The sequence below is a fragment of the Narcine bancroftii genome, unplaced genomic scaffold (assembly GCF_036971445.1).
Source record: "Narcine bancroftii isolate sNarBan1 unplaced genomic scaffold, sNarBan1.hap1 Scaffold_92, whole genome shotgun sequence".
NCBI classification, from domain to species: domain Eukaryota; kingdom Metazoa; phylum Chordata; class Chondrichthyes; order Torpediniformes; family Narcinidae; genus Narcine; species Narcine bancroftii.
Window position 1 is genome coordinate 16,303 of NW_027212368.1, and position 22,533 is coordinate 38,835.

The window sequence follows — 22,533 nt, forward strand, 5'->3', positions numbered from 1 at the left end:
AGTTAATATGGCTGCCCAGAGAAAGCCGATGGGTACCTTAAGGGGAGGGTGGGGGGTGGGGGGTTGCGGTCTGCTAGAATACCAAGGAAGGTCACTTCCTGCAAAAAATTGCAGAGAAAGCCAAAATGATACCAAAAAAATTGCGAAAGAACTGGGCATCATACCAGATAAGGATGAGAAGAAATAAAGGTAGGGGGTAGTGAAATAAGGTGAGTGGGAGATGGAAACTAGGGCGGGCTTCAATACAAGGAGAGGAACTTCTTTTGATAGGTTAAACGTACTTATCAATTACTCAGTGAACTAACCAATTAAACTAACGGAGGAGTGGTTATTAACACAAAGAAATGTAGAAAAAAAGGTTGTTGAATAGCAGTGTGTGTGCCTTTCTGAAGGAGACCCGCTCTTGCAAGAACGTTGAATAAAAAGGTTATATCGCTTCACCTATTGACTTCAAAATTATTTAATCAGTGAGCTGTGTTTCTCACACAAATTAGAGTGGGAGAATTATTTAAGTGCTGGGAAAATTGGGGCTGTGGCCAACTTTTCTACATTGGATAAGGGTGTTTCACCTGCGCCCAAGGCTAAGTTTGTGGCCAATGGACAAATTACCTGAGCCTTCCCACTGAAAAGATCATGCAAGGCAGGGTTTCCCGCTATCTCCAGCGCAATTTTTGTTTAGCCATGGGGTCATCAGCCGTGGCCATTTGCCAGGATTCAGTCATTAAAATTTTCAGAACAGGGCAGGAAGAGCATAAATTCAATTTATTTGCTGAGATGTTCTGACAGATCTGACAGACCTGACACACTCGTTGCCCAAGTTGCGCTCCACTCTGGAGGACAATGGGGAGATCTTTGGGTATAAGATCAATTGGGATAAATAAAAATCATGTCACTTATGAAGGGAGATTACAGGCAATGTCAATAAAATAGTCAACTAAAGTGTCCGCAAAATGGAATCAAATATCAAGGAGGTAGAAGAGATAACAACTCAAGTAACATATACAAGTTGAACTACCCCTCCCCAGCCCTCACTTGGGAAAATTGAGGAGGATTGAAATAGCTGGATGTCCCTGACCATTACACTAGTGGTGTCACAAAGAGGGGAGGTGACACAGATGGGGAGATGATGTCACAGAGTGGGGCAACTGCTGATGTGTTGCCATAGCTGAGCTGCACCAGGCCAGAGCAGCACAAGTAGGATGTCTCTCCTGGAAGGGCAATGAGGCCCACATGAGGGAACATTCCAGGGACCCTCTCTGATCAACGGCGTTGTGTTTGGAAGTGCCCAGGGCCCATGGCTGAGATAGAGATCCTGTCACCGGCTCCACTACTGAGACAGAGCCTCCTCCAGCACCATCCTTCACCCGGTGTGGCCGGAGAGAATTGAGGCCACATTTAACACCCTCTCTCCATCCTGAATGCAAGGCGCTTTCTAGGCAGGTGCGAGAGAGCAGTGGCTTGGGCAGGGATACAGGGATGGGGTCTGTAGCAGTGGAGGTTATGTGGAGGGCAGAATGAAAATATGGGGGTGCACCAGAGGCAGAGGGAGATTGGATCAGAAGTAGGGTTGAGCTGGAGGGCTGGGGTGGGAGGGGATGGAAGGCACTGAGGAACCGGGAGTGTGGTATTGGGTGAGAGATGAAAAAAGGATCGAGGAATTGGCGTGGGGCGCGGGTGAGGTATCTTGGGGAGAGCAGTCTTCGGGAGTGGGAGGGAAGGTAGCTCTTCCAACAGGAATGGTAAAGAGCTCTCCCCTCACCACAGAATGCGATCTCTCCCACAGTGAGACAGAATCGCCCTTCCACACCCTACAACACCGGATTATAGAACCTGTTCCATCTTTTCCCACCTCCCCCCCAACCCATCCCACCACCAACAATCCCAGATCAAGGTGCTGGAAAGCGTTGCTGGTTTGGCGACTCAACAGCGTTTAGCAATTAAGCAAGGGGCTCCTTCCACTCCATGAGATGTCTTGGGGGATGAAGTCTCGTTTGTGTTGTGGAAGGTCTCAGTCCTGCTGAGCTTTTGGAGTTGGGGAGGAATTCAGATGCTCTTTCTCCCTTGGAGCATGCTGGAGAATGAGGGGTGACCTGACCCTCTTGGAGAAGAAGGGTTGTGGACAAAAGGAATGGCTCTGAACCCTGTCCCCCCCAGGGAGATGGTTCTACTTAGAGAGAAGTTTGGTGTATCACAAACACTTTATATGCATATTATCAAGTGCAAGATTTATTTGTTAGAATATTTTGGTTAAATGAACTTTGAGAAATTTATTGTTGATAAGGGCAAAAAGGGATTTGTTTCAGAAATGTATGTTACTACAAGAAAAGATGACGAATGTGGATATATTTAAAACATATATGCTTCTATATGCCTATATCTGTGGAGGAGTGATCTGATATGTGTCTTGATAGTGTTATGAAGTTAATAAATGTTCAATATAGTTTGGTTTATGATAACTTTTTGCATCAGTTATATTAAACTCCTGAAATATTGGAAATAGATGGATTTAGTTTGTCAGATTGGTGTTTTCGGTTTGGTGAAAAGACAGGTACTTCCTTAGATTCAGTATGGGAATGTACAAAAGTTAGGTTCTTTTGGGAACAAATAATTAACTTTTTGAGAGGTTTATTGAAAATAGATCTATATGTCGACCCATGGGTATGTTTATTGGGATATATGAAGACGATAATGACAGGTTTACGATTGGAGAAACCTCAAATTGCATTTATACGTCCACGGTTGGCAGTAGCTAGAAAATGTCCCGCTGTCACTTGGAAAAATGATGTTGAACTGAGTATACAAAGATGGCAGAACAAAATTCAATCATGTATTCATTTGGAAAGTATAAGTCGTTCTTCATAATGATAAGTTTGCTGTGTATGATAATTGAAGCTTCGATGTCGATAACTGTATCTTGTTCTCTTCTGTTGCATCTTTCTGAAATATCTTCTCCAATACTGCAATTTCTTTTTCTAAATCTTGAAGTTCTGCTTTAAGATGCTTCTTCACTTTTGCTGTGTAACGAATAACTTGACCCTGTAAGAATCCTTTTAAAGAACCCCATAACGTAAATTTACTGTGAACTGATCCCGCGTTTGTTTCTGAAAAATCTTAATCTGATCTTTGACATACAAAATAAATTCAGGGCTTTGTAGCAACATCTCATTAAATCTCCAACGATAGTTAATTCCCGCCATCTTGGCAACATTACATTTAATTAACAACAACGAATGGACTGATAAAATCCTACTCTTGTACTCAGCTTGTTCAATCCTACCCTGCAAATGAGCTGATTCCCAAAAAAATCTATTCTTGAGGATGACTCATGACGAGCTACATAAAAAGAATAATCCTTCTCAGTCGGATTCATCCGTCGCCATATTTCAACCAAATTTAAACCCCCCCATCAACTCAATTATTCTTTTTGCCAATTTGGTTTCCTTCACAATTTTTGGAGACTTATTCAACAGTGTATTTGGAACGTATGTGTTTAGATGTTAAATAAAAGTTTTATTTCTGATGAAAGGTGTAAAAACATAGCACACCATCCAGCAACCTGTCATAATCGGTCTTACTGTGTTTTAAAAAAGGCTCCGATGTGGGGAGGGTGTAGGGGGGACGGGGGAGGAGGGGGGTTGTAGGGGTTAGTTTTAGATTAGATATATTTTGGTTTTGTAAAACTCTTCAATAAAATTTAAAAAAAAATAGAGTCTGGAACGAACCACCAGAGGATCAATTCTGACATTGAGGTGATGTTTGGAAGAAAGTTCGAGGGAAGGATAGACACTATGTTGGACAATTGGCGAGTTCTGTGCTCTCTGGGTGTGTAAATGCTACTGCTTCTGCCCCACAGGAGATAGCAATAAGGCCACAAGAGTGGTGGCCACACTGGATCAAGGAGGTGCCCTACGCAGATGTTTAAATTATCGGCAGTGGGTCTTTCGGTGTGGTGTTCCAGGCCTGGCTGGTGGATGGTGGAGAGCTGATAACCATCACGAAGGTCTTGCAGGGCAAAAGATTCAAGGTGAGGGGGATGAACACTTTTTCAGAAATGGGACAGCCTGAAATTTAAATTTACTCATGCAGCATTGACACATGTCAATGTTATTTGATATTCATCAAATAAACCCCTGCGACCAAATTACACCCAATTGACCTACACCCCTGATGTGTTTTTGAAGGGTGGGAGGTAACTATGCAGCTGATGGAAACCCACATAAAGCCAGGGAGACAGTGCTGGATTCATACCCTGGTCGCTGGCTCTGTAACACCATTGCACTTACCGCAACACTAAACGGGCCACCTCTTGTCGAGCGAACCTGCACCAAGACACAGTGTGACCAGACTAACCTAGTTAGCCCGCCCGGGCCTATTAATGGTGCCACTAACCCCAGTTTCAAATTTGACGCGGTCTTCCAGGGAGGTTGGAACCTGTTCTGATGGACGGTTAATCTGAAGTTAAGGGAGATGATTATTCTTGCAGGAAGGTTTGCTAGTGTTCCTCTGGTGGAGTGGGGGATGGGTGATGTTTAATCTAGATTTGCAAGGAGATTGGAACCAGACTGACAGAGCAGATAGGGGAGTGGAGGAGGGAAAAGATGATGTCCAGACTGTGTCAATTCAGAAATCAAACGGTTGTATCTGATGGAAATGTTCTCAGGTGTATCTATTTCACTGAAAGGGGTATTGTCAGAAAGGCAGATGTTTGGAGCATGGATTGGCACATGGAACTTTGAAACTGTAGCCATTAGTAAGGCTTGGTGGGAGGAAGCCCAGTACTGGCAGCATGACGTTTCAGTGGTTTCCGATGTGATAGAGGGAGAGGAATGAAAGGGAGAGGAGTGGCGTTACATCATATGAAATATTATTGCAGTGCTAAGACAGGACAGACCCTCGGGCTTGTCTATTGAGGGTCTCTGGGTGGAATTGTTAAACGGGAAAGGGATAACCACACTCATGGGCTTGTATTATAGACTGCCCATCAGTAAATGAGAATTAGAGGAGCAAATCTGGAGAAAATAGCAGAGAGTTGCAGGAAAGATTAAATCGTCGAGGATTGTTTTCGCTCGAGTTCAGAAGAATGAGAGGAGATCTTATAGAAACATATAGGATTATGAATGGTATGGATAGGATAGATGTAGGAAGGTTTTTTGAGCTGGCCAGGGAAACTAAAACGAGAGGACACAGCCTCAAGATTCTGGGGAGTAGATTTAGCACAGAGATGAGGAAAAATAGTTTTTCCCAGAGTGCAGTGCATGTTTGGAATTCTCTAACCAGGGAAGTGGTTGAGGCTGCCTCATTAAAGATATTTAAAATTCAGTTAGATCAATTTTTACATGATAGAGGAATTAGGGGATATGGGGAGAAGGCAGGTAGGTGGAGTTGGGTCATAAATTAGATCAGCCATGATCGCATTGAATGGTGGAGCAGGATCGATGGGCCATTTTTGGCCTACTCCTGTTCCTATTTCCTATGTTCCTATGTTCCAAACATAAGGGTGGAATAGTAGATTTGAACTTTCCACATATTGACTGGGACTGATGGCTTGGAGTCTGTCAAATGTGTCCAGGAAAGTTTTTCAATCGATATATAGAGGTACCAACCAGAGAGAATGCAGTAATGGATCACCTATTGCCAAACAAGACAAGAGGGACATATGTATATGGGGGGGAATATTTTGGGTCCAGTGATTTGTTTCAAGTTTATTATGGAGATGGATTGGCCTGGTCTTCGGGTTGAGATTCTAAATTGGAGAAAGGGCAAGTTTGAGGAAATGAGAAAGGGTCTAGAAAGCATGGATTGGGACAGGTTGTTCTGAGGCAAATGTGTTCAGTCAGTGGGAGGCTTTCAAAGTGGAAACACAAGGTCTGCATGTGAAGATTAAAGGCAAAGTTAGCACGCAGAGGGAACCTTGATTTTCCAAAGAAGAGAGTGGTGTACAGCTGATACAGGCAACAAGGAGCAAATGAGGATCTTGAGAGGAGGATTAAAAAATGCAGGACCAAATTAATAGGGAAATCTGGAGGGACAAAATTGGTCCTCTTGTAGATCAGAGTGATCACTTATGTATGAAGCTACAAGAGATGGGGGAGATCTTCTAGCTTTTTCTTAAAGCTCTTTTTGCTCAGGAAACTGGCACAGAGTCTAGGGGAGCGAGGCATATAAGCAGTGAGGTCAGGGAACCTAGATAAAGAGGAGGAAGTGCTTGTAGTCTTAAATTGAATCAAGGGGGATAAATCCCCAGTTCCCTTGGAATTTGAGGGAGGCTGGTGCAGAAATTGCAAACGCCCTGGCAGATAGATATAATAACATCCTGAGCCACAGGTGAGGTGCCGGAGGATTGGAGGGGAGCTCATCTTGTCCCGTTGTTTAAAAAGAGGCTCCAAAAATAACCTAGGAAATGATAGGCCGGTGAGCCTAATATCAGGAGTGAACAAGTCATTAGAAGGTGCTCTAAGAGATTGGATATAGAAGTATTTTGACAGTTAGGGACAAATAAGGACCAGCCATCACGGCTTTGTGCACATACTAGGAATATTGATGAAGAGAAGACTTGTCTATATGGACTTGAGTAAAGCATTTAAGAGGTTCCCACATGGGAGGAAGGTTCAGTGGCTTGGTATTTCTGGTGATGCGTAAGTTGGTTTCAGCATTAGCTTTGTGGGAGAAACCAGAGGGTGGTTGTGGATGACTGGCTCTCTGACTGGAGGCTATGACTCTTGGTGTGTCTCAAGGACATCCCCAAATTTTTTAGACCATCAACCCCTTCATGGAACTTTTTATCCCTCATCGACCCCCAGGCATGCAATCCCGACAGTTTGATGGTGTGTTGTTGGGGGGGTGGGATGACTTGGCCGGCACTGGATGGGTGGGGGTGGGGGCACTATCAAAGGTACAAAGAACACAAACGCTCAGTCTTTCCTCTCGTTCTCTACAGAAAATATGGCCACCATCAAGCCCTGCTCTTGCAAGAGGATGGCCACCACTGCCATAGGTGCTATTTTCGGTGATCCACCCCTGCTTTCCACCACATAGATTTGATTGGCCCCAGTATTATCGAGCACCAGAGCTCATCTTTAGAGCTCCTGACTACATCTCAAATACCGGTGAGTAATAAACCAGACTTTAGGAAGGCAGCCCTGTCACTTGAGGCAAAAAGGCAGAACTGTCCAGCACAGAGAGAGAGGGTTATCCCGTAGGGAAGAAGTTGATGTCACGGGTTGGGGGGTGTTGGGCATAGAGATTGAGGTGGAGAGAGTATCCCATGATGACTGAGATGGTGATGTCCCAAATAGAGAGGGAGGGGAGCGTGTTGAGTGTTCTCATGTAAAATAGAGAAAGCTTCATCCAAGGTGGGAAGAGATAGATTGAGGCAGAGTTATCCGAGGGAGAGATGTGACATAGAGAGGGATGAGGGATATGCCAGAGAAAGAGGGGAGAGGTGCCAGAGAGGGGGAGGATGAGAGAGGTGCCAGAGATAGAGGTGCCAGAGAGTGGAAGCAAATCTAAATAGGTCATATGCATTAAATGGTAGCTATTGAGATGTGCAGAGCTACAAAGGGATTTAGGAGTGATGGTAAATAGTACCCTCAGGGCTGATACTCAGGTAGATGGTGTGGTGACGAAGGCATTTGGAATGTTGGCCTTCATAAATCGGAGTATTGAATTCAAGAGTAGGGAGGTTATGATGACATTGTACAAGGCATTGGTGAGGCCAAATTTGGAGTACTGTGTACAGTTTTGGTCACCAAATTATAGGAAAGATATAAACAAAATAGAGAGAGTGCAGGGAAGGTTCACGAGAATGTTGACAGGATTTCAAGGTTTGAGTTGCAGGAAAAGGTTGTGCAGACTGGGGCTTTTTTCTCTGGAGTGTAGAAGATTGAGAGGGGACTAGATAGAGATGTTTAAGATTTTAAAAGGGACAGACAGAGTAAACGTTGATAGGTTTTTTCACTTAAGAGTAGGGGAGATTCAAACTAGAGGACATGGTTTAAGATTGAAGGGGGAAAATTATAAGGGGAACATGAGGGGAAATTTCTTTACGCAGAGGGTTGTGGGGATGTGGAATGAGCTTCCGATAGACGTGGTCGAGGCGGGATTATTGGTTTAATTTAAGGAAAGACTAGATAGTTACATGGATAGGAGAGGACTGGAGGGGTATGGACGGGCGCTGGTCAGTGGGACTAGGAGGGTAGGGATTTGTTATGGCATGGACTAGTAGGGCTGAACTGGCCTGTTCTGTGCTGTAAGGGGTTATATGGTTATATGGTTATATAGGGTAAGAATGACTAGGGAGAGGGAGGGAGAGGTACCATGGCAAGGGAGGGTGAGGTGCCTCAGAGTGTGTGATATGACGGTGCGGAGAGAGCTTCATTCACCCGGGTTGTTCAATTGGACAGTCCCCACACTCAACTTCACTGTCTCTCACGTCCCTCGACACCCTGTGACATTGACGCCAGGCCTTTCCTCTCTTGCAGATATCTTTTCAGCTGGCTATGTGTTGGCTGAGCTCTTATTGGGACAGCTTATCTTCCCCAGGGACAGTGGGGTGGAGCAGCTGGTGGAGATGATCAAGGTAAGCAATGTTGAGTCAAGAGTGGTGGGGGAGTGTCAGACCCAACCTCACCCTACCCTACGCCCAGACCTGCCTGTCCAGATGAGACCCGCAGCAGAAGGTGGGAGAGGGTGAGAGAGCTGATTGGTGGATATATGTGGGAAGGGACAAGCGAAGTGCTTGGTGAATACAGGTGGAAGGGGGAGGGAAATGTTAGGATAGAAACATCGAAACATCAGAGCAGGAGTAGGTCATTCGACCCGTCGAGCCTGCTCCACAATTCAACGAGATCATGGCTGATCTTAAAGTTCAGCACCCCATCCCCGCCTTCTCTCCGTAACCTTTAATACCCTTATACTGAAGAAATAGATCTAATTCCCTCTTAAATATATTTAATGAACCTGCCTCCACTGCCCTCTGTGGCAATGAATTCCACAGATTCCCCACCCTCTGGGTCAAGAAATTCCTCCTCATCTCGGTCCTAAATGGTTTGCCTATTATCCTCAAACCATGGCCCCGGGTTCTGGATTTTCCCATCCTTGGAAACATCCCATCTGCATCCATTCTGTCCAGTCCTGCCAGAATTTTATATGTCTCTATGAGATCCCCTCTCAATCTTCTAAACTCCAGCGAGTACAACCCCCATTCGCATAATCTTTCCTCATAAGTCATTCCTGCCATTCCAGGTATCAGCCTGGTGAATCGCCTCTGCACTCCCTCCATTGCAAGAACTTCCTTCCTTAGGTAAGGTGACCAAAACTGCACATAATACTCCAGGTGGGGTCTCACCAAGGCCCTGTACAGCTGCAGTAAGATATCCTTGTTCCTATACTAAAACCCTCTTGATATGGAGGACAAAATACCATTTGTCTTTTTAACCGCCTGCTCTACCTGCATGCTCTCATTCAGATACTGGTGTATAAGTACCCCTAGGTCTCTCTGCAATTCCCCATCTCTTAATCTATTGCCATTCAAATAGTAATCTGCCCTCCGGTTTGTATTACCAAAGTGGATAACCTCACATTGATCCACGTTGCAGTGCATTTGCCATGGATCTGCCCAGTCCCTCAATTGATCCAAATCACACTGGAGCTTCCTGACCCCCTCTTCCGTGCACACAACCCCTCCTAGCTTAGTGTCATCTGCAAATTTGGAGATATTACATCCAATCCCCTCATCCAGATCATTAATGTAAATTGTGAACAGATGGGGTCCCAGTACAGATCCCTGTGGCACCCCACTGTTCTCCGCATGCCACTCAGAAAACGAGCCATTTATCCCAACTCTGTCTTCTACCTGCCAGACAGTTCTCAATCCACATCAATACTTTGCCCCCAATCCCATGAGCCTTGATTTTGGAAGCCAGTGGTTTATGCGGGACCTTACCGAAGGCCTTTTGGAAGTCCAGGTACACCACATCCACTGGCTATCCCCCATTTATTTTACCTGTCACCATCTCAAAGAATTCCAATAGATTTGTCAAGCACGATTTACCTTTTGTAAATCCATGTTGACTCCGTCCGATCCCTTCTCTGTTGTCTTATGCTCCGCTATTACATCCATAATAATGGATTCAATCATTTTGCCCACTACTGACGTCAGGCTCACCGACCTATAATTCCCCGCTTTTTCTCTACACCAATTTTTAAATAGTTGGGTAACATTAGCTACCCTCCACTCCATGGGTATTGATCCTGAGTCTATCGAGTTCTGGAAAATAATTCTTAAAGCATCTGCTATCTGAATGTCCACTTCCTTGAGTACCCTAGGATGTAGATTATCAGGCCCTTGGGATTTGTCTGCCTTCAATCCCATCAATTTCCCCAAGACCATGTCCTTAGAGATACTGATTTCTTTCAGTTCCTCCCTTGCATTAGTCTCTATGTTTCCCAACATCCTTGGGAGGTTATTTGTATCCTCTCTTGTAAAAACAGAACTAAAGTAAAAATTTAATTGGTCTGCCATCTCCTTATTCCCCATTATATATTCCCCTGATTCCGACTGCAAAGGACCTACTCTGGATTTCACCAATCTTTTCCTCTTGACATATTTATAAAAGATTTTGCAGTCGGTTTTTATATTTGCCGCCAGCTTACTTTCGTAATTTATTTTTGCTCTCTTGATTAATCCCTTTGTCCTCCTTTGATGCATCTTGAACTGCTCCCAGTGTTTGGTTGTGGTAATTTTTTGGCCAATTGATATGCTCTCTCTTTGGACCTAATACTGTCTCCAATTTCCCTTGTTATCAACGGTCAGGTCAGACTTGGGGTCGGAGGAGACAGTGAGTCAGTGCCTGGTGTCAGGTGAGAGGAGGAGAAGGAGGAGCTGGGAGTTAATTGGGGTTAATTGGTAAGGGGCTAATAAAAGGAGTAGAAAAGGAGGGAGCGGCCAGCGTGGAGCGTCGAAGTGAGTGAGTGACCCAGTGAAGGAGTGGGGACTCTGGCTCGAGGAGTGTCCCAGTGAAGGAGTGGGGACTTTGGCTCGAGGAGTGGCCCAGTGAAGGAGTGGGGACTTTGGCTCGAGGAGTGGCCTAGTGAAGGAGTGGGGACTTTGGCTCGAGGAGTGGCCCAGTGAAGGAGTGGGGACTTTGGCTCGAGGAGTGGCCCAGTGAAGGAGTAGGGACTTTGGCTCGAGGGACTTCGGTGAGCAGGGGCTAAGAAGGAACTTATTAGTCAAGGGTATTATAGTAAGAAAGGAGGAAATGGAGTCAGTTGGGGTAGTTAAGTGCTCCAATTGTGGGATGTGGGAAATCAGAGACTGCACAGCTGTTCCTGACGACTACATCTGCAAAAGGTGCATCCAATTGTATATAATGAGTGACCGTGTTGGGAGCTTGAGCTGCAAATGGATGAACAGAGGATCTTAAGGGAAGCAGAGGCGGTGATAGAGAGGAGTTACAGGGAGACAGTCACCCCTAGAAGGCAGGACTCAGGGAATTGGTTGACTGTGAGGAAAGGAGGGAGAGTGCCAGTGCAGAGTACCCCTGTGGAAGTGCCCCTCAGCAACATGTATTTGGCTTTGGATACTGCTGGGGGGAACAGCTTATCAGGGATGAGTCGTGGGGGTCAGGTATCTGGCACAGGGGCTTCCCCTGAGGTTCAGAAGGGAAAGAAGGAAAAGGATAGGATTCTTGTAGTTAGGGATTCATTAGTCAGAGGGACAGATAGAAGGTTTGTGGGATGAGATCGGGGATCCAGGTTGGTATGTTGCCTCCCTGGTGCCAGGGTCAGGGATATCTCTGATCTAGTACATAGAATTCTGCAAGGGGAAGGAGAACAGCCAGAAGTCGTGGTCCACGTGGGGACCTATGACTTAGTTAGAAGTGGGGATGAGGTCCTGAAACAGGATTATGTAGAATTTGGTAGGAAGTTAAAAAACAGGACCTCCAAGGTAGTAATCTCTGGATTGCTGCCCGTGCCACGCGCTAGTGAGGGTAGAAATAGGAGGATGTGGAGGATGAATGCGTGGCTAAAGAGATGGTGCAGGGGGCAAGGGATAAGATTTCTGGATCATTGGGATCTCTTCTGGGGAAGGTCTGACCTGTACAAGAGGGACGGACTCCACTTGAACTGGAGGGGGACCAATGTGCTGGCAAGCAGATTTGCTACAGCAGTGGGGGAAGGTTTAAACTAGTTTGGCAGTGGGGTGGGGAACAGAGTGTGAGAGCAGTGTCCAGGGAGTATGGCCACCTAGATAGGAATAAAAAAGATAAGAAAGGTAGGATGGAGATAAGGGTAGAAGGTAAAAAAGAGAATATATGTGAGGGTCATTCTCTGAGATGCATATATTTTAATGCAAGAAGCATAGTGAACAAGGTAGATGAGCTGAGAGAATGGACAGATACTTGGGGTCACGATATTGTGGCAATTAGTGAGACCTGGCTATAGGAGGGGCAGGACTGGCAACTTAATATTCCAGGATACATTTGTTTTGGATGTGATAGATCAGGGGGTAAAAAAGGAGAAGGAGGTGCTCTGCTTGTTAAGGAGGACATTACTGCCGTGAGGTGGCAGGATGGTATGGAGGGATCGACCAGTGAGGCTGCTTGGGTGGAATTGAGGGGTGGAGGAGGCAAGAGGGTGCTAACAGGGGTGTATTACAGACCACCCAATGGGCCAAGAAAATTTGAGGAACAAATTTGTAGGGAGATAACGTATATGTGTGAAAATCATAGGTTAGTGATCATGGGAGATTTTAACTTTGATTGGGATACACATACAGTTCGAGGGCTGGATGGGCTGAAGTTCGTTAAATGTGTTCAGGATTGTTTTCTAAATCAGTTAGTAGAAGAACCGACTTGGGATAGTGTAATACTGGATCTCCTGTTAGGGAACGAGCTAGGTCAGGAGGCGGACATTATTGTTGGAGATCCAATTGGATCTAGTGATCATAATTCTGTAAGTTTTAGGGTAATTTTAGGGAAGAGCAAGGAGAGGCCTAAAGTTGAGGTTCTGGATTGCAAAAGAACAAATTTCGAAGGAATAAGAAGGGATTTGGGGAGTATTGAGTGGGACAGGATATTTTCAGGTAAGGATGTTAATGAAAAATGGAGGATATTCAAATAAGAAATTTTGAGGGTACAGAGTAGTTATGTCCCAGTGTGGATCAAAGGAAAGGCTGGAAGTCATAGGGAGGCTTGGTTTTCGAGGAATATTGGAAATTTGGTGAGGAGAAAAAGGGAGGTGTACAAGAGGTATAAAGAGCAGGGAGCTGAGAAGTTGAAGGAGGACTACAAGGAGTGTAGAAGGAATCTTAAGAAAGAAATTAGAAAGGCCAAAAAAAGGCATGAAGAGGTATTGGCTGACAGAGTAAAAATAAATCCAAAGGGTTTCGATAAGTACATTAAAAGTAAAAGATTAGTGAGGGATAAAATTGGTCCCCTTGTAGGTAGCGAGGGTAGGCTGAGTGAGAAGTCAGAGGAAATGGGGGAAATTTTGAATGATTTCTTTGCCTCGGTATTCACAAAGGAAAAAAATGTTGAACCAGTTGAAGTTAAGAAGAATAGTGGGGATGTCATGAAGCATATAAGGATAACCGAGGAGGTAGTGATGGCTGTGTTAAAAAAGATAAAAGTGGATAAATCTCCCGGACCGGACAAAATATTCCCTAGGACACTCAGAGTGGCTAGTGGACGGTTAGTGGGGCCATTAACAGAGATATTTAGGATGTCACTGGCCACGGGGGTGCTGCCAAAGGATTGGAGGGTGGCGCATGTTGTTCCGCTGTTTAAGAAAGAGTCCAAATGCAAACCTAGGAATTATAGGCCTGTAAGTCTGACGTCTGTGGTGGGCAAGTTGATGGAAAGTGTGCTGAGGGATGGTATTTACAAATTTTTGGAGGAACAGGGATTGCGAGGGAGTTATCAGCATGGTTTTGTCAGGGGTAGATCATGCTTGACAAAAAATTTTGATTTCTTCTAGGGGGTTACAGAAAAGTTTGATGAAGGGAAAGTTGTGGATGTTGTCTATTTGGACTTTAGTAAAGCTTTTGAAAAAGTTCCCCACAGGAGGTTAGGAAGAAAGGTAGAGTCATAAAGGAAAAATAAGGTGGTAGTGAAATGGATTCAGCAATGGTTGGATGGGAGGTGTCAGAGAGTCGTGGTAGAAAATTGTTTGTCCAATTGGAGGCCGGTGACTCGTGGAGTTCCTCAGGGTTCGGTCCTGTGTCCACTATTATTTGTTATATATATATAAACGATCTGGATGTAGGGGTGGAGAATTGCATAAGGAAGTTGCGGATGACACAAAGGTCGGTGGTGATGTGGACAGTGAGGTAGATCACCGTAGATTAAAAGGTGATTTAGGAAGGCTGGAGGTGTGGGCTGAGAAATGGCTGATGGAATTTAATACAGATAAATGTGAGGTGCTGTAGTTTGGAAAGGCAAATTTAAATAGGTCATATACATTGAATGGTAGACAATTGAGGCGTGAAGAGCAACAAAGGGATTTAGGAGTTATGGTAAATAGTACCCTCAAGGCTGATACTCAGGTAGATGGTGTGGTGAAGAAGGCATTTGGAATGTTGGCCTTCATAAATTGGAGTATCGAATTCAAGAGTAGGGAGGTTATGATGAAATTGTACAAGGCATTAGTGAGGCCAAATTTGGAGTACTGTGTACAGTTTTGGTCACCAAATTATAGGAAAGATATAAACAAAATAGAGAGAGTGCAGAGAAGGTTCATGAGAATGTTGACAGGATTTCAAGGTTTGATTTACAGGGAAAGGTTGTGCAAAGCGGGGCTTTTGTCTCTGGAGCGTAGAAGATTGAGGGGCGACTTCATAGTGGTGTTTAAGATTTTAAAAGGGACAGACAGAGTAAATGTGGATAGGCTTTTTCAATTAAGAAAGGGGGAGATTCAAACTCGAGGACATGGTTTAAGATTGAAGGGGGAAAATTATAAGGGGAACATGAGTGGAAATTTCTTTACGCAGAGGGTGGTGGGGATGTGGAATGAGCTTCGGATAGACGTGGTTGAGGCGGGATCATTGGTTACGTTTAAGGAAAGACTGGATCGTTACATGGATAGGAGAGGACTAGAGGGGTATGGACCGGATGCTGGTCAGTGGGACGAGGAGGGTGGGGATTTGCTACGGCATGGACTTGTAGGGCCGAACTGGCCTGTTCTGTGTTGTAAGTGGTTATATGGTTATATAGGGTAAGAAGTACTAGGGAGAGGGAGGGTGAGGTGCCTCAGAGTGTGTCATTAAATATATTTAAGAGGGAAATAAATCTATTTAAGAGGGAAATAGATTAGTATAGGGGTATTGAAGGTTACGGAGAGCATGCGGAAACGGGGTACTGTCTTTGTTGCTCTGCACATCTCAGAGCTTCACCCTGTGTCTGACCCCGGGTTGTTCAATGGGACAGTACACACACTCAACTCCACCGTCTCTCACGTCCCTCGGTACTCTGTGACATTGACTCCAGGCCTTCCCTCTCTTGCAGATATCTATTCAGCTGGCTGTGTGTTGGCTGAGCTGTTATTGGGACAGCTCATCTTCCCCAGGGACAGTGGGGTGGAGCAGCTGGTGAAGATGATCAAGGTAAGCAATGTTGAGTCAGGAGTGGTGGAGTGGGTCAGACCCAACCTCACCCTACCCTACACCCAGTCCTGCCCGTCCAGATGAGACTTGCAGCAGAAGGTGGGAGAGGGTGAGAGAGCTGATTGGTGGATATATGTGGGAAAGGACAAGCGAGGTGCTTGGTGAATACAGTTGGAAGGGGGAGGGAACTGTCAGGATAGAAACATAGAAACATCGGAGCAGGAGTAGGTCATTCGACCCTTCGAGCCTGCTCCGCCATTCAACGAAATCATGGCTGTTCGTAAAGTTCAGTACCCCGTCCCCGCCTTCTCTCCCCTACCTTTAATACACTTATACTGAAGAAATAGATCTAATTCCCTCTTAAATATATTTAATGAACCTGCCTCTACTGCCCTGGGTGGCAATGAATTCCACAGATTCACCACCCTCTGGGTAAAGAAATTCGTCCTCTTCTCGATCCTAAATGGTTTGACTATTATCCTCAAACCATGGCCCCGGGTTCTGGATTTTCCCATCCTTGGAAACATCCCATCTGCATCCATTCTGTCCAGTCCTGCCAGTATTTTATATGTCTCTATGAGATCCCCTCTCAATCTTCAAAACTCCAGCGAATACAATCCCAATTTGCCCAATCTTTCCTCATAAGTCATTCCTGCCATTCCAGGTATCAGCCTTCTGAATCGCCTCTGCACTCCCTCCATTGCAAGAACTTCCTTCCTTAGATAAGGTGACCAAAACAGCACTCAATACTCCAGGTGTGGTCTCACCAAGGCCCTGTACAGCTGCAGTAAGGTATCCATGTTCCTATACTCAAACAGTCTTTATATGAAGGCCAACATAGCATTTGCCTTTTTAACTGCCTGCTGTACTTGCATGCTCGCCTTCAGAGACTGGTGTACAAGTACCCCTAGGTCTCTCTGCACTTCCCCATCTCTTAATCTATTGCCATTCAAATAGTAATCTGCCCTCCGGTTTGTATCACCAAAGTGGATCACCTCACATTTATCCACATTGTAGTGCATTTGCCATGGATCTGCCCAGTCCCTCAATTGATCCAAATCACACTGGAGCTTCCTGACCCCCTCTTCCATGCACACAACCCCTCCTAGCTTAGTGTCATCTGCAAATTTAGAGATATTACATCCAATCCCCTCATCTGAATCATTAATGTAAATTGTGAACAACTGGGGTCCAAGTACAAATCCCCATGGCACCCCACTGGTCACCGCCTGCCATTCAGAAAACGAGCCATTTATCCCAACTCTCTGTCTTCTACCTGCCAGACAGTTCTCAATCCACAGCAATACTTTGACCCCAATCCCATGAGCCTTGATTTTGGAAGCCAGTGGTTTATGCGGGACCTTATCGAAGGCCTTTTGGAAGTCCAGGTAGACCACATCCACTAGCTTTACCTGTCACCATCTCTAAGATTTCCAATAGAATTTTTTAGCGCGATTTACCTTTTGTAAATCCATGTTGACTCCGTCCGATCCCTTCCCTGCTAGTCATATGCTCCGCTATTACATCCTTAATAATGGATTCCATCATTTTGCCCACTACTGATGTCAGGGTCACCGCCCTATAATTCCCGGCTTTTTCTCTACCCCCCTTTTTAAATAGTGGGGTAACATTAGCTACCCTCCAATCCATGGGTACTGATCCTGAGTCTATTGAGTTCTGGAAAATAATTCTTAAAGCATCTGCTATCTGAATGTCCACTTCCTTGAGTACCCGAGGATGTAGATTATCAGGCCCTTGGGATTTATCTGTGTTCAATCCCATCAATTTCCCCAAGACCATGTCCTTAGAGATACTGATTTCTTTCAGTTCCTCCCTTGCATTAGTCTCTATGTTTCCCAACATCCTTGGGAGGTTATTTGTATCCTCTCTTGTAAAAACAGAACTAAAGTAAAAATTTAATTGGTCTGCCATCTCCTTATTCCCCATTATATATTCCCCTGATTCAGACTGCAAAGGACCTACTCTGGATTTGACCACTCTTTTCCCCTTGACATATTTATAAAAGATTTTGCAGTCAGTTTTTATATTTGCCGCAAGCTTACTTTCATAATTTATTTTTGCTCTCTTGATTAATCCCTTTGTCCTCCTTTGATGCAACTTGAACTGCTCCCAGTGTTTGGTTGTGGTAATTTTTTGGCCAATTGATATGCTCTCTCTTTGGACCTAATACTGTCTCTAATTTCCCTTGTTATCCACGTTCAGGTCAGACTTGGGGTCGGAGGAGACAGTGAGTCAGTGCCTGGTGTCAGGTGAGAAGAGGAGGAGGAGGAGGAGGAGCCGGGAGTTAATTGGGGTTAATTGGTAAGGGGCTAATAAAAGGAGTAGAAAAGGAGGGAGCGGCCAGCAAGGCGCGGCGCAGTGAGTGAGATGCCCAGTGAAGGAGTGGGGACTTTGGCTCGAGGAGTGGCCCAGTGAAGGAGTGGGGACTTTGGCTCGAGGAGTGGCCCAGTGAAGGAGTGGGGACTTTGGCTCGAGGAGTGGCCCAGTGAAGGAGTAGGGACTTTGGCTCGAGGGACTTCGGTGAGCAGGGGCTAAGAAGGAACTTATTAGTCAAGGGTATTATAGTAAGAAAGTAGGAAATGGAGTCAGTTGGGGTACTTAAGTGCTCCAATTGTGGGATGTGGGAAATCAGAGACTGCACAGCTGTTCCTGACGACTACATCTGCAAAAGGTGCATCCAATTGTATATAATGAGTGACCGTGTTGGGAGCTTGAGCTGCAAATGGATGAACTGAGGATCATAAGGGAAGCAGAGGCGGTGATAGAGAGGAGTTACAGGGAGATATTCACCCCTAGAAGGCAGGACTCAGGGAATTGGTTGACTGTGAGGAAAGGAGGGAGAGCACCAGTGCAGAGTACCCCTGTGGAAGTGCCCTTCAGCAACATGTATTTGGCTTTGGAAACTGCTGGGGGGAACAGCTTATCAGGGATGAGTCGTGGGGGTCAGGTATCTGGCACAGGGGCTTCCCCTGAGGTTCAGAAGGGAAAGAAGGAAAAGGATAGGATTCTTGTAGTTAGGGATTCATTAGTCAGAGGGACAGATAGAAGGTTTGTGGGATGAGATCGGGGATCCAGGTTGGTATGTTGCCTCCCTGGTGCCAGGGTCAGGGATATCTCTGATCGAGTACGTAGAATTCTGCAAGGGGAAGGAGAACAGCCAGAAGTCGTGGTCCATGTGGGGTCCTATGACTTAGTTAGAAGTGGGGATGAGGTCCTGAAACAGGATTATGTAGAATTAGGTAGAAAGTTAAAAAACAGGATCTCCAAGGTAGTAATCTCTGGATTGCTGCCCGTGCCACGCGCTAGTGAGGGTAGAAATAGGAGGATGTGGAGGATGAATGCGTGGCTAAAGAGATGGTGCAGGGGGCAAGGGATAAGATTTCTGGATCATTGGGATCTCTTCTGGGGAAGGTCGGACCTGTACAAGAGGGACGGACTCCACTTGAACTGGAGGGGGACCAATGTGCTGGCAAGCAGATTTTCTAGAGCTGTGGGGGAAGGTTTAAACTAGTTTGGTAGGGGGGTGGGGAACAGAGTGTGAGAGCAGTGACCAGGGAGTATGGCCACCTAGATAGGAATAAAAAAGATAAGAAAGGTAGGATGGAGATAAGGGTAGAAGGTAAAAAAGAGAATATAGGTGATGGTCATTCTCTGTGATGCATATATTTTAATGCAAGAAGCATAGTGAACAAGGTAGATGAGCTGAGAGCATGGATAGATACTTGGTGTCACGATATTGTGGCAATTAGTGAGACCTGGCTACAGGAGGGGCAGGACTGGCAACTTAATATTCCAGGATACATTTGTTTAAGATGTGATAAATCAGGGGGTAAAAAAGGAGGAGGAGGTGCTCTGCTTGTTAAGGAGGACATTACTGCCGTGAGGTGGCAGGATGTTATGGAGGGATCGACCAGTGAGGCTGCTTGGGTGGAATTGAGGGGTGGAGGTGGCAAGAGGGTGCTAACAGGGGTGTATTACAGACCACCCAATGGGCCAAGAAAATAAGAGGAACAAATTTGTAGGGAGATAACGTATTTGTGTGAAAATCATAGGTTAGTGATCATGGGAGATTTTAACTTTGATTGGGATACACATACGGTTAGAGGGCAGGATGGGCTGAAGTTAGTTAAATGTGTTCAGGATTGTTTTCTAAATCAGTTAGTAGAAGAACCGACTTGGGATAGTGTAATACTGGATCTCCTGTTAGGGAACGAGCTAGGTCAGGAGGCGGACATTAATGTTGGAGATCCAATTGGGTCTAGTGATCATAATTCTGTAAGTTTTAGGGTAATTTTAGGGAAGAGCAAGGAGAGGCCTAAAGTTGAGTTTCTGGATTGCAAAAGAGCAAATTTCGAAGGAATAAGAAGGGATTTGGGGAGTATTGAGTGGGACAGGATATTTTCAGGTAAGGATGTTAATGAAAAATGGAGGATATTCAAATAAGAAATTTTGAGGGTACAGAGTAGTTATGTCCCAGTGTGGATCAAAGGAAAGGCTGGAAGTCATAGGGAGGCTTGGTTTTCGAGGAATATTGGAAATTTGGTGAGGAGAAAAAGGGAGGAGTACAAGAGGTATAAAGAGCAGGGAGCTGAGAAATTGAAGGAGGACTACAAGGAGTGTAGAAGGAATCTTAAGAAAGAAATTAGAAAGGCCAAAAAAAGGCACGAAGAGGCTTTGGCTGACAGAGTAAAAATAAATTCAAAGGGTTTCTATAAGTACATTAAAAGTAAATGATTAGTGAAGGATAAAATTGGTCCCCTTGTAGATAGCGAGGGTAGGCTGAGTGAGAAGTCAGAGGAAATGGGGGAAATTTTGAATGATTTCTTTGCCTCGGCATTCACGAAGGAAAAAAATGTTGAACCAGTTGAAGTAAAGAAGAATCGTTGGGAGGTCATGAAGCACATAAGCATAACCAAGGAGGTAGTGATGGCTGTGTTAAAAAAGATAAAGGTGGATAAATCTCCTGGACCGGACAAAATATTCCCTATGACACTCAGGGAGGCTAGTGGACGGTCAGTGGGGCCATTAACAGAGATATTTAGGATGTCACTGGCCACGGGGGTGCTGCCAAAGGATTGGAGGGTGGCGCATGTTGTTCCGCTGTTTAAGAAAGTGTCTAAATGTAAACCTGGGATTTCTAGGCCCGTTAGTCTGACGTTGGTAGTGGGCACGTTGATGGAAAGTGTTCTGAGGGATGGTATTTACAACTATTTGGAGGAAGAGGGATTGTGAGGGCGTAATCAGCATGGTTTTGTCGGGGTAGATCATGCTTGACAAAACATTTCGCGTTCTTCGAGGGGGTTACAAAAAAGGTTGATGAAGGGAAAGCGGTGGATGTTGTATATTTGGACTTTAGTAAAGCTTTTGACAAAGTTCCCCACAGGAGGTTATGAAAAAAGGTAGAGGCATTAGGTATAAATAAGGTGGTAGTGAAATGGATTCAGGAATGGTTGGATGGTAATTGTCAGAGAGTCGTGGTAGAAAATTGTTTGTCCAATTGGAGGCCGGTGACTAGTGGAGTTCCTCAGGGTTCGGTCCCGGGGCCACTATTATTTGTTATATATATATAAACGATCTGGATGTAGGGGTGGAGAATTGGATAAGTTTGCGGATGACACAAAGGTCTGTGGTGTTGTGACAGTGAGGTAGATTACCATAGATTAAAAGGTGATTTAGGAAGGCTGGAGGTGTGGGCTGAGAAATGGCTGATGGAATTTAATGCAGATAAATGTGAGGTGCTGCATTTTGGAAAGGCAAATTTAAATAGGTCATATACATTGAATGGTATACAATTGAGGCGTGAAGAGCAACAAAGGGATTTAGGAGTTATGGTAAATAGTACCCTCAAGGCTGATACTCAGGTAGATGGTGTGGTGAAGAAGGCATTTGGAATGTTGGCCTTCATAAATTGGAGTATCGAATTCAAGAGTAGGGAGGTTTTGATGAAATTGTACAAGGCATTGGTGAGGCCAAATTTGGAGTACTGTGTACAGTTTTGGTCACCAAATTATAGGAAATATATAAACAAAATAGAGAGAGTGCAGAGAAGGTTCATGAGAATGTTCACAGGATTTCAAGGTTTGAGTTACAGGGAAAGGTTGTGCAGACTGGGGCTTTTTTCTCAGAAGCGTAGAAGATTGAGAGGGGACTTGATCGAGGTGTTTAAGATTTTAAAAGGGACAGACAGAGTAAACGTGGATAGGCTTTTTCAATTAAGAGTGGGGGAGATTCAAACGAGAGGGCATGGTTGAAGATTGAAGGGGGAAAATTTTAACGGGAACATGTGGGGAAATTTCATTATGCAAAAAGTGGTGGGGATGTGAAATGAGCTTCCAACAGACGTGGTTGAGGCGGGATCATTGGTTACGTTTAAGGAAAGACTGGATCGTTACATGGATAGGAGGGGACTAGAGGGGTATGGACCTGGTGCTGGTCAGTGGGACTAGGAGGGTGGGACTTTGCTAAGGCCTGGACTAGTTGGGCTGAACTGGCCTGTTTTGTGCTCTAAGTGGTTATATGTAGTCACTTTTTTTGGTTTATTTTTATGCCAAACCGGTAGAAACGATTTTTGCAATTTCTCCATTAGATCTGTGAATGCTTTCCATTGCCTATCCACAGTCAACTCCCCCATAAATCACCAAATCAATCTTACTCAACTCCCGTCTCATACCATCATAGTTCCATTTATTTAAATTCAGGACCTTAGTCTCGGTTTTAATATCATCACTCCCCATGTCGAGTGAGAATTCGATCATATTGTGATCACTCCCACCCAAAGGGCCTCGCACAACAAGAGTGTCGATTAGCCCCTTATCATTGCATAATACCCAATCTAAAATGGCCTGCTCCCGAGTTGGTTCCTCGACATATCGGTCTAGATATTGGTCGATACAGGGAAAGGGGACTGGCAG

At 45.0% G+C, this 22,533-nt stretch overlaps 1 long non-coding RNA gene across 5 annotated transcripts; it reads left to right on the forward strand.

The window, feature by feature from the left end:
- Positions 1–1,146: 1,146 nt before the first annotated feature.
- Positions 1,147–17,865, forward strand: LOC138751230 (uncharacterized). 5 transcript variants are annotated; one of them, XR_011349775.1, is made up of 6 exons: positions 1,147–1,440; positions 6,938–7,106; positions 8,481–8,578; positions 15,504–15,601; positions 16,266–16,393; positions 17,825–17,839. It is a non-coding gene; the product is annotated as an uncharacterized lncRNA (long non-coding RNA). The 5 variants fall into 5 exon arrangements; XR_011349776.1 differs by lacking the exon at positions 16,266–16,393 and having other exon boundaries at positions 17,825–17,865; XR_011349774.1 differs by lacking the exons at positions 15,504–15,601; positions 16,266–16,393; positions 17,825–17,839 and adding exons at positions 3,854–4,024; positions 10,814–10,890.
- The last annotated feature ends 4,668 nt before the right edge of the window (positions 17,866–22,533 follow it).